The sequence below is a fragment of the Schistocerca serialis genome, chromosome 5, assembly GCF_023864345.2.
Source record: "Schistocerca serialis cubense isolate TAMUIC-IGC-003099 chromosome 5, iqSchSeri2.2, whole genome shotgun sequence".
Classification (NCBI taxonomy): domain Eukaryota; kingdom Metazoa; phylum Arthropoda; class Insecta; order Orthoptera; family Acrididae; genus Schistocerca; species Schistocerca serialis.
The window spans coordinates 178,465,179-178,478,382 of record NC_064642.1 but is presented as its reverse complement, the minus strand read 5'-3'; positions in this window follow the sequence as shown (position 1 = coordinate 178,478,382).

Below are 13,204 nucleotides of genomic sequence, written 5' to 3'. Positions count from 1 at the left end.
TAAAACATTTTTAAGCAAATGAAACTTGGAAGCTTAGTTTAAGTTGGCTGAAGGTCTCATTTTAAAATTAAACCAAACTAAACTAATAGACGGCTAAAGGCCTCACACAGGACTTCAGACTAAAAGAAAATCGCAATCTAAAACCAACAGAACAGTGGTGCTCAGATGTGTTCCAAGGATCGGCCTGAGGAGCTAACTCCAACGTAAAGTTAGGTGAGACAGGCAGCCAAAAGTAAGAGTAAATAATCCGATGGAAACCCGACCCAGGGACAGCTGAAGGACCGACCAACCACCTAACCAATTCCCTTCCGCCCTACAAACGGAACGAAAACGGAAAATGGCAGTGAGGAAGAAGATGCGAGCAGCACTGCATCTTCAAATATATACGTCTAAATACAGCCAAGGCGCAATAACCACTCAAAAATACAAACACTGCCAAAGGTTGCCTAACTACACGCGCCGGCCGCGGTGGCTGAGCGGTTGTAGGCGCTACAGTCTGTAACCGCGCGACCGCTACGGTCACAGGTTCGAATCCTGCTTGGGGCATGGATGTGTGTAATGTCCTTCGGTTAGTCAGGTTTAAGTAGTTCTAAGTTCTAGGGGACTGATGACCTCAGACGTTAAGTCCCATAGTGCTCAGAGCCGTTTTTTGAACTACACGCCGTGCCGGACTCTGTCCCAACCGACCGACTGACAACTCCAGTGCGCAGGTAACTCGAACAATCTTAAAAGCAATCACTGTGGAACAACAAGGACGAATCACAAGTCGAGACACACAAAGAACCCATAAGCGGTCGGCGACCAAACACACGTCGATGAGAGGACTGACCGAACGACCAAACAAGGTCATCCCCACTGAAGTCATGTGTGTCGGCAACGGTCGGGCGAGTCTTGCCTGTCCGGACCTCACTGCATCTCTATCCCGACTCCTTGATGTCCTTTCGGAACTCGGAGACACGACCACCCTGACTCACGACAGACCACGACCCGGAAAAACTAGCACTCGCTCCAGAGATAGTACGACAGTGCACTTACCGATAAGCGCTGCTGCCGCCACTCACGGGCAAGCAAACCAGCAAATTATTGCCCCCAGTAAATCGAATAAAGAAAGGAGACAGCGGCACCGAAAAGGCAAGCTGTCAAGAAATAAACGGCACGAACGCGAGCCGCGCACGGCTCACTACCATTCGGAAGAAGAGAAATTTGTGGCGCAACCTGACAAGAAGAAGGTATCGGTTGGTAGAACACATTCTCAGACATTAAGGGATCACCAGTTTAGTACTGGATGGAAGCGCGAGGGTTAATAATTGTAGATGGCGACAAAGAGATGAATACAGTAAGCAGATTCAGAAGGATGTAGGTTCCAGTAGACACTCTGAGATGAAGACGCTTGCACGGGATAGTTCAACACGGAGAACTGCTTCAAACCAGTCTTCGGACTGAATACCACAACAACAACAACAACAACAACGCCATTTGACACAGCACGGTAAGAATAGGTTTTCTCCTTTTAAAGAGCATCGTTTTGACATTAGTAACCCTCTACGTCCAGGAAGACTTTCGGGGTATGATGAAAATGGCTTAAACGCATTGATCCACAGTGATCCATCTCAGTGTACTCGAGAAATGGCAAATGTGGTGAACTGTGACGGTCCCAAATCGGGCTGCATTTGCATGCAATAGGGTAGGCTCAAAAATCGTGTGTATTGCTACCGCATGCTCCAAGCCAATATCACAAAAATCAACAGCTGGGCATCTCTGCGTGCTCTTATTCAATTGGCTCTTGAAGAACACGGATCACTCTTGTCCTGTTTCGTTACTGGTAACGACAAATGTTGTGTTAACGGTAACACGAGGGCCCAAACGAGGCAGCAGCTCCCCGTACAATGCCCTGCGCATGCGCAGAAGATAATGTTAAGCATCTATTGGAAAAGCGACTGTACGGTGTACTGCCAATTGTTTCCTCGAGGTTGAACCATCACTGCTGACATTTACTGTCGAAAACTAAGACGTCTTGCAGAAGCAATCCAAGAATAATGATCAGAAAGACTGAATGTAGTCATGCTATTCTACGATAACGCCCACCCGTATTCTGTTAGACTGGAAAAAAGGAAAAAAAAAAACATGAACCACTACTTAATTAGCTGGTAGTGAAATTAAATGGTTCAAATGGCTCTGAGCACTATGCGACTTAACTTCTGAGGTCATCAGTCGTCTAGAACTTAGAACTACTTAAACCTAACTAACCTTAAGACATCACACACATCCATGCCCGAGGCAGGATTCGAACCTGCGACCGTAGCGGTCGCTCGGTTCCAGACTGTAGCGCCTAGAACCGCACAGTGAAATTACAGCTGACGGCAGTGTTGGAAATTGTAGTTTTATTCAAGTGTTGGGTTGGGAAGTCATTTCACATCCACCTTATTCACCTTGTCTTGTGCCCACAAATTTTCACCTCGTCGGTCCTCTATCTCACAGCATTCACGGAACTTTCTTTCCGGGTAAAAATGCGCTCCGAACATGGGTCGACGAATTCTTCGCCTCATAACCACGTTATGTCTACAGTCAAGGAATCGAAAACTTAACTTAGCGTTGTCAGGCAGTTGTAGAATGTGGAGGAGACTATATAGTTGATGACTAAAGTCTCTGATGTGTGTATCTGTTGCGATTATTAAACTTATGGAGAAACCGCTATGAACTTATGCACCAAACTAATATTATGATAATCGGTGCTCTGCATAATTAAGAAGAACCATTGCCAGTTTTTGTAGCTATGTAGATGCCATGGCGGTAGAAACAATACAGATCACGAACAGTTTTTTTACGAAGCCCTTAAACATTTATTTAGTTAAAATTAGTTTGTAAGCAGCAAAATATGAGATACAAATAGTAGTAGTGTAGAATCGGCTCATGATATTCACGGTTATTAAACACAAATCATTGGAAGAAAGAGATAATACTTAGAACCAAATCAAATGAAATTCAGAATTCAGGAAGCTGTAATATACGTGTAAGTTAAGAAATTAGTAAAGAACTTCTTTAGACTGACAGATGTCTTTCTGCATTAATTTGCAACGGACCTGAGCAACAACCACCGTCGTGAAGTTTGGAAGTATCGAGACGCCACAGAAGATAAAGTGAGAAGAGCAGCAGAGTACTGAGAGTATGATTGATGCTTTCGGGATGCGGAGTCTATGACAGCTCTTTCAAATTTCGCTATGGCCGTTATCAGTAAATTTTTTTACTAATGATAAATAATGGAAGAGCTTGTTTCATTTACACGAATGTCATAATCCCCAATGCGAATGTCTCTTGTTGGGTCATAGACCTAATATAATGCAATACTTCCTTGTTTTAAGATTCATAATTTTTGCTACGGGCGGTTCGCGAGATAAGCAATGCACCCAAGATTTCATGAGCTGAAAGATTTTATTTGGTTTGCTAAACATCAACAAAGACACATTTCTCATAAAGCAGAAAAGAGCTACGTGGACTGTGCAGGGGACTATCAGAGTAGAAAATATTAAAGGACATATCCTGCGGCATTGGGTACACGAAAAAATTTCTGCCTCACTGAAGTAACTCAATACACCGATCCCCTTCTGTATGATCCGTAAGAGGACCGTGGATACGTAAAGAAATTACAGCCAGCCCCTCCCCCATTCACGCTGGTATAGCTACGTACAGAACAAACTGCAATCGCCGCTACTGCCCTATTCAATAACGGCAGCAGCAAAGAACTCAGGCCGCCCTCAGAAAGCACACACTGGTGAGTGATTTCACACACGGCAGATATTGCTCCGGGCGTGACGTCACGGAGTGCGCGCGACGCCGCCGCGCCGGCGGACACAGGGGCACTGGCGAGGATGCAGCCGGGCAGGCCGCGCGGGTGTGAGGCGGGTGTGAGGCGATTGAGGGGCAGTGGGCCGTGGCGGCTGACGGCCGGTGCTGCTCTGTCCTATTCTGCTCCGATCCCCTCGTCTGCTGTCCGGTGGCCATTCATAGGGCGCGCTTCGATATGCCCGTCTTACGAGCTTCTTTTGCCTGAGTGATTCGGAGGAAGACGACAGGGGTGGCCGTCGCGGGAGTGTCAGTAAGGAAGAGAGGACGTGGAAAAACACCCCACTCATAACGGAACCACACACTTTTCCAGTTCACGTCTCCAGTTTGTCCATATGAAGACCTTCGCTATTAAGAAATATAAGTAAGAAGTTGGTTGTTCTGATAAATTGCACAGTAAAGTTTCAATAAAACCTCATAAATAACATACGACAAGTACATTCATTGTGATTGTTTTATTCGGCTAAGTCACTATTTTCTTACAATTCTACAGCAACGATATATTTTTAAAATCATAAATTCTATTCAAAATTTTAGTCCTAAAAGTATGTAAATGGATACTTAATATCGTTTACACAAAAACCGAATCCACTTACTACTATTTACTTGCTAGGCGAGTTAACATTACTGTGGAACCTCTCAAAAACACCAGTTTAAAAGGTACGAATTGTTTTAGTTTATGATAGTAAGATCTGCATTACGAAGTGTACAACCGGAAAAAGTAATCAAAGATATTAAGGATCGAATGAAACAACAACTTTTTTTAAAAATTTTCACTATGGGACTTAATATCTGTGGTCATCAGTCCCCTAAAACTTAGAACTACTTAAACGTAACTAGCCTAATGAGATCACACACATCCATGCCCGAGGCAGGATTCGAACCTGCGACCGTAGCGGTCACGCGGTTCCAGACTGATCCACTACGCTTTTCAAACGTTTACATCTCCATCATCATGTGGATTTACAGTGTTAATACACGTCTGTGTTGTACAACGATTTCGAAGTGACCTGTGGCACTGTCTAGTCGAGAGACAAAACATTACCCCAGAGTATAGTTTCTTTTGGATATTGACTAAAATTTAAATTTAAATGTGAAAATAAAACAACTGAAGTAGATTACCTCCAGTGCTCACAGTCTCTTATTGCGACAGACAAAGTAGACTGTGACCGTTGGATGTATTGTATTTTAGCTATTTTACTTTCACTTTTGCATTTATGTTTAGTTTTTAGTTAAAAACCTGCCCAAAATCATGTTCCGAAACATTGTTTTGTTTCTCCATTAGACAGTGCCACAGGTCGTAACACAATACACATATGTCGTATTAACGCATACAAATACACCTGATAATGGATGTTTAGACCTCTGAAAGGTGGTTTGGAAATAAATAAATAGTGACTGGAAAAATGACACTTGTTGTTTTGTTCCGTATCAATATCAGTCACGGCAAAGCGTAACGTAAAATTTCGCATGTAAATATATTAAGGATGATCCTTAACATTTCTATCATCACATTGTCACGCATATTCACGTACACAGTGGTAAGGGATTCAGCTTAACATTGTTTATTGTCTTAAAGAATGATTCATATTTACCTGATCAGCAACAAGTTTTCAAGCGCATTTGGTCTTAGGGATATGTTTAGGTCATAGTTATCCTCATCTCCTTGGATTTGCTAAAATCATCCCTGAGAAGCAATTTTCTGGCACCAGCACCGCACACCTTACTACAACTAGCAGCCACGTTTTTTGGCACTTATCACTGTTTACACACACAAATTGTGACAAAGTTACCATTAGCCAGAATCTGAAATCACATATCGAGCAGCCATTTCTCGTTTCATTGTACAACAATCAACCAATATGAATAAAGCACGTAATGTACCATGCCTTACATGCAATGACTGTTCCTTATCAAGTGTCAGTTACCTCTGTTTACAGCCGAGGTATTTACATTTCAGCGGAATGTAAGCCAACTTTCTCTCTCACTTCAGGAAACCGATTTTACAAAATAGTCTGTGTATGCTACAACACCTGCTTTCTTGATGAATTATTCGAACTAAAAGTATATATTTGTCCTTGAGTCCGCTAGATTTAGAGCCAGAAGGCCGCCTTTCTTACAATAAGACCGAAATTTTAAAAATCACTGTACCGGCTTTATGGTGACCTCAGACTCGACTATGTTAATACGTTACATACAAAATTGTACTCCGAATGTGAATGATGAGGAACAAAGTGGTTGACCTTTAGTCACTAATAATGACTTGGTGCAGGTTGAGGATGAAGTGAAAGAGAAGAGAAGTTTCACGATTTCTACGTTATGTGGTGAGTTCTCTCAAGTCTCAAGTTGGGCATTATGAGTTGGTTACAGAAAGTTTAAATCATTGAAAGTTATGCTGTCGCTGGGTACCAAAAATGCTGACTGAGGTGTACAAGAAACAAAAGTGTAGCCAGTTCTTTGACTTTCTTGGAGCAGTACACTGAGGAAGTTGAAGAGTTTTTAAGCCAAACTGCTACAGGTGGCGAAACATGTGAGGCCTATGTTAAATCTAAATAATAGCAGTAGTCCATGGATTGCCGGCGTTCTTCAACACCACGCAAGAAAGTGAAGTTGAAGCTAACAGTTTCAACCCGGAAAATAACGAGTACTGTTTTTTGCCGCAGGAAGGGGGTGTTGGTTGTGGGTTTTTCGCCTCGCGGTGATACCATACATTCTACGGCTTATTGTGTGACCTTAAAGAAAGAGTGCTGTAAAATCTGAAGCAAAAAGCGTAGCGTGTCGTGTAACGAGATCGTTTTGCTGCATGAGAATGACCGTCCATACGCGGCGAATGGAATTGAAGGCCTGACCGGATCATTTGGCTGGGAACAACTTGTTCACCCGGTGAACAGCCCCGATCTAGCCCCCCGTAACTACACCGTGTTCCTGCAGTCGAAGAACATCTGGGTGGTCAGTGCGACGATGATGAAGATGTCAAAACGACATCGTTGCAGTGGTTGTCTCATCAGGTCATCAGGCGGCTGATTTTTACGAGGACGGTATTGAAAATCTAATGGTACGATACGATAAGTGTCTTAATATTAGTGGGAATTGTGTAGAGAAGTAGATTAAAGTACATGTTTCCAGTAAAAACGAGACTACTAAGAAAAGTGTACCCATTTGGGTTGTTTTATACCCATTTTGAAACGGTACTTACTTAAAAATAGACGCCTCGTATAATCATATTGCAACTTTAAGATCACTGCATTATATTTTGTATGCGTATTATATGGGGTGTATCATAAGTAATTCGTCACAAAAGCAATTTCATCCAATAAACATGAGTCGGCAAACAAACTGTTTGCAAGGTAATTGTGAACTTGTGGTTGCCAACCGCTATTGACTTCTGTATGAATTATTGCCATAGTTGGTATAAATAATCCTGAAAGGTGAACTTTTCGATTAAGCCCCCATCAATTTAGGTTCAAATTTCAAAAACGCCCCATAGATGGGGAATGCGATACATGAATGATGGCGCATCGGCCCATTCTGCTGGTTGTAGTCAGTTTCAACTCACGCTTTGAAGGGCAGTTCTCTTTCTCGTGAGAATCTAAAACATATGACTATCCAGTTTTTGCAAGTCACTGTTGACACATGAAATAGGAGCTGACGGTATTTACAAGTTTCAAACTGCGATTGGTTGTGGACTAATTGCAGTAGAATACGGAAAAAATACAACCATTGATATTTAATATTTCTTTAGTTTCATTTTTTAATATCAATGGACATTTTTCCATTTAAAACTTCCTAAAATAAATATACATCCTAATGATTAATAAAATCTTTGTGTTGGCTGGGGTTGTAGACTCTTCGTTATTCTTCATTTCTGTGAGACCAGCACTCTTAATTCAACATTTGAGAAGTTGTTGGAGTGCATCTTTTATGTTATTCTTCTAGTATAACAGGCTGATACGTAACTGAAGTTGCTAATAACTGCATAAAAACTGAACGTGAACCGCAACTCCACCGAAACAACTTCTGTGGGTGTCCAGTGAAGTTTTCTGAGTACGTTCTTACAATGGGCCTGCTGTCTCCTGTGGCTCATTTCAGAGTAATTGCATTTAGTATCACTCATTCACATTTTTATTTTTATCTGTACTGCACTGAAAATATCTCCCCAACATTGCTAATGTCGACGGCATGATCTGTGTATCTTGTTTGGAAACAAATTTGCAGCACTTCTTGCTGCCAACAGTAGTGTCGACTTTTCTCTTTGGCTTCGCGTTCGCACTCAGTACTGCTCGGTTACATCTCATGTTTGATTAGTCACCGATGGTATTTGAACCTCTGCTGTGTGGATGGGTTTATTTATGAAGAGCTAACAGAAATACACAACTCGTGTAATTCACTTAACGAAACGGGAAAGCGGTGCAACGACGGTATGCGACGGCTATCGTATCACGACATTTACAAGTAATCGGATCTTCCCGCGGTGTTACGTTCCGGTGATTACACATGACAGGCTTTTTCGCTTCTGTGGATGTATTTTCACAGAAGTAAAGGTAGAGGTAAAACCAGTGTATCGTATTATTCTCTACCCAGCAATCGGAAGCCATGGCCCCATTACATATAGAAAATATCTGAAAAACCTTCGATTTTTTTTCGTTTGGAGCTTGAGTACTTCATGTATAGAAAATGTTGTTGCAATAGGCTTGTAGCAAGAAAATAATTTGCTGTATGTGTATGTGTACATGTGTATGTTTGTGTCAAGACATATCCAACAGAAGTGACACCACACACACACACACACACACACACACACACACACACACAGAGGCGCGAGAGCCTTGATAACTTCAGTGGAGAATTTGGGTTGGGTGGCTTGATAGCAGAGGAAGTTAAGGGTTGCTGCTGGTGTCAGTCTTTCCTGTTAAGAAATGACAATAATTCCTTCACATTTAGAGTGTCTCGCATATGGTAACTTTTGGTTCGACAAAATATATTATAGTGTTCTATATATATATATATATATAACTGGCCTCTCAATGCTAACGGTACAGCCACTGACGTTAATTGATGCTTTAGACGGCAGATGTTCCTTAATGTAGCAGTGTGCATTGAAGAATATTACTAGTGCGGTGACGTGCTAGTGACCTCCAGCCAATACCTCTGCAGAGCGCGCTTTCGGGTTCTGGTAGAACATTTAGCATTCAGTATCATATTACTTTAGGCATCGTGAAGGCACTACTACAAGTATTAGGTCAGAAAGTGACAGCCAATGTTTTCCGCTCATATATATGTATCTTGGCGGAGATGTACGGAAAAGAGCAGCGTTATCTGGTGCTTGCCTCAGAGCTCGCAGTTCCTACGGCAGGCAGGACCTGCAGCGTGTTTTGTGGGACGGAGACAGAGGACTGGTGCTGCCGCAGAGTATTCTCCACCCAACAGAAAGAGTCACGCATTGACCTACATACTTGCACACCACTATAACGCTGATGACGTATCCCTGTAGTACACTGAAGAGCCAAAGAAACTGGTACACCAGCTTAATGTCTTGTAGAGCCCCCCGCGAGCACGCAGAAGTGTCGCAACACGACGTGGCATGGGCTCGGATAACTTATGAAGTAGCGCGAGAAAGAACTGTCAGCATGAATCCTGCAGGGCTCTCCATAAATCCGTAAGAGTACGATGGGAGGGAGATCGCTTCTGAGCAGAACGTTACAAGGCATCCAAGATATGTCCAATAATGAGAATCGTGCTTCGGTAGCTCAGTTGGTAGAGCACTTGCCCGCGAAAGGCAAAGGTCCCGAGTTCGAGTCTCGGTCGGGCACACAGTTTTAATCTGCCAGGAAGTTTCATGTCCAATAATGTTCATGTCTGGAGATTTTGGTAGCCAGCGGAAGTGTTTACATGCAGAAGAGTTTTCCTGGACTTACTCTGGACGTGTGGGGTGTCGCACTGTCCTGTCGGAATTTCGAAAGTCCGTCGGAATGCAAAATAGAAATGAATAGATGCAGGTGACCAGACAGTATGCTTACGTACGTGTCAGAGTCATATCTAGACGTATGAGGGGTCTCATATCACTCCACCTGCACCCTCCCCACACCATTAAAGAGCCTCCACCAGCTTGAACAGTCCACTGCTGACATGCAGGATCCATAGGTTTATGAGTTTCTCTCCATACCCATACATGTTCATCCGCTCGATGCAATTTGAAACGAGAATCGTCCGACCAGGCAACATGTTTCCAGTCATCACCAGTCCAATGTCAGTACTGACGGGCTCATATGAAGCGTAAATCTTTGTGTCGTGCAGTCATCAATGGTGCAAGAGTGGGCCTTCGGCTCCGAAAGCCCAAATCAATTATGTTCTGTTGAATGGTTCGCACGCTGACATTTGTTGATGGCCCAGTACTGGAATCTGCTGAAGTTTGTGGAAAAGTTGCACTTCTGTCACGTCGAACAATTCTCTCCAATCGTTGTTGGTTCTGTTCTTTCAGGTTCTTTTTACGGCTGCAGCGATGTCGGAGATTTGATATTTTACCGTATTCCTGACTTCACGGTACACTGATGAAAGGTTCGTACGGGAAAATCCCCAGTTCATCGCTACGTCGGAGATGCTGGGTTCCATCGCTCGTGCGCCGACTGTAACACCACGTCCAAATTCAATTAAATCTTGATAACCTACCATTATAGCAGCAGTAACCTATCTAACAACTGCGCCAAAAACTTGTTTTCTTTTATAGGCGTTGTCGACCATAGCATCGTATTCTACCTGTTTACATATCTCTGTATTTGAATACGCATGCCTACACCAGTTTCTTTGGCGCTCTAGTTTATGTGCAGAAAAGAAAAGGTGGTTTAGAGCTTTCTCCTCACAACAGTCGCACGGAGGAAGTGTCGTGATCATGCGATAGCTCGATAAACATCGTGTGCGATATAACGATTAAAAATGCCATCTACATCTGAACTCACATTGTGACGTACTTGATAGTATCGTTGGCATTGTTGTCTTGACGCTGTGGTCGTGGTCTCCCCTTGTCGACTGACTGGCGCTTCAGTCTTTGTCCTACTTTTCTCTGACGAGGTACGTTATCTTCAGGACGATGAACTAGTTTGCGTTCGTCTCTATCTTCGTAAATTTCTTTCTTCGTAAGCTTGTCAGCTACTTCATTGTCCGGCGTGTTGTAATGTGCCTCTATTCAACAAGAAGCGGCCAGAGATTACTTTCTAGTTAGGCAGCATGCAACTCTATTGGACACTATAAGGTAAGCCAATGAGTGAGTTTGAACAGGGTGATTGTAGATTTACAGTCTGCTAGAATGGTGACATGATTGTCTCTTAATAAGGGCGCATACGTTGTAGCTGCCTCATAGTGGGTGTCGCAAAAAGCTTGCTCAAACTGTAACATAAACTGGGCAAGCATAAATGAATACGTACAAGAGAAGATACCCAGTAAAACTGGAAAGTCTACAATAGCTTTCAGTTTTTTGGCTTCAGAAGTGCCAATTTTACCTGAACGCTACCGCGTCTTTCCCAGCCAATGGCGTCATATGGATGCGGTATACTGGGGGTCATGCGGTCAGCACACCGCACTCCAAGCCGTTGACGGCTTTGCAGACCTTGGAGCAGCTACTTCTTAATTCACATCACGAGAGTGAGTAGACCCCTTCCAATCCCCTCACCAAAGAAAAATTCCTGGCAGCACTGGGAATCTCCTGCGCATGGTAGTCAGTCACTCTGACCACTTACAGCACGGGGGCCTAACTCCAATTAAATTATTTACGCTTTAGATTTTCTGAAATTCATTCCTATATGCAAATAATTATACTGTAAGTAGTTACTGTGTTACGGATAAATTAAACCGCTTCTAAGCTGAGAAAAGTAAACATTCGTTGACTACCACGAAGAAATTTTCACTTTGCAGCGGAGTTTGCACTGATAGGAAACTTCCTAGCAGATTAAAACTGTGTGCCGAAGCAAGAGTCGGACTCCGGAACTTTGCCTTTCGCGGACAAGTGCTCTACCGCCTAAGTAACCCAAGCAAGATTGACAACCATTTCGCATATCTTTACTTCCGGGAAAGGAAACGTCCCGATTTCGAGTTTCGGTCAGGCACATAGTTTTAATCTGCTAGGAAGTTTCATTCATTGACTAGATTATCGCCATCATTGAACCTCGCTCCTCGGTCTGCCGGAAACAATACAAAGTTTGAGTACTAAATTCTACTACCGCGTATTAACGATATTAATGGTAGTAATTAAAACACATTTCTAACATACACTAAATTTCTGGTTAGACTAAGCTATCCATTAAAAAATATTTCATCTTACTATTGACCGGTTGACAATATAGATGTCGTTAACAAACTCACAACCATGAATGCAGAATATCCGCGTTTCATATTATGAACCTTACGTAACGTTTCCGAATACGTCGAGTGGTGACACTGCTGTTTGCTCGAAAACATGAGAATAATTAACGCAGTTGTATTGAAGATGGATTTCTCTGTGGTATTTAGACGAGGGAAGAGATTTCACAAGGAGAAATAGGAAGGGGAGTACAAACTGTAGAATAGAAGTAATAAAGCGAGCGAATGCTTAAGGGAAAATACGCCGAGGATTAAGGAAACAATAATGAAATCTTTCTTCACTGGAAAAATAATGTCGTGATAAGTCTTTGGAAGGAAACGTTATGAGATGACAAATGACATCAACTTTCTGGTTAACTACAATTTGGTGCTGGATTTTTCGTAGACTCCTGGGTAAACTGTGACCGATGCAGTCAGATGGAATAGAGACGGAGTTATACGATATTTATCTTAACACGGCTTGCAATCAGGCCGTTAGACAAGGATCCCTCACGGGTTCCTCAGTCACCCTGCATCAGAGAAACCTACTCTCAGGTAGTAGTGTTCACATTCAAGAAATTAAGAACATCGTGCATACCATTTGCGATTTAAGTACCAGACACCTTACTGAAGAGAATGGAATCTCGACTGGTTCGTGTTAGGGGTTTTTTTCGCCGCGCGGGAATAGCCGAGCTGTCTTCGGCGCTGCAATCATGGATTGTGCGGCCGGTCCCGGTGGAGGTTTGAGTGCTCCCTCGGGCATGGTGTGTGTGTGTTTGTCCTTGGGATAATTTAGGTTAAGTAGTGTGTAAGCTTAGGGACTGATGACCTTAGCAGTTAAGTCCCATAAGGTTTCACACATATTTGAACATTTGGATTTCATCAAACATCTGGCCATGAGTCGAATGCAAATATCTTTTCTCCACGTTTGAGCAACATTTGGGCAACTATAGCAAGATACGTCTTCAATGAAATTATTCTAGAACACTGAAGCAAAGGTGCGTCGTGGCAACAAAAAAGATAATTGTTTCCATAT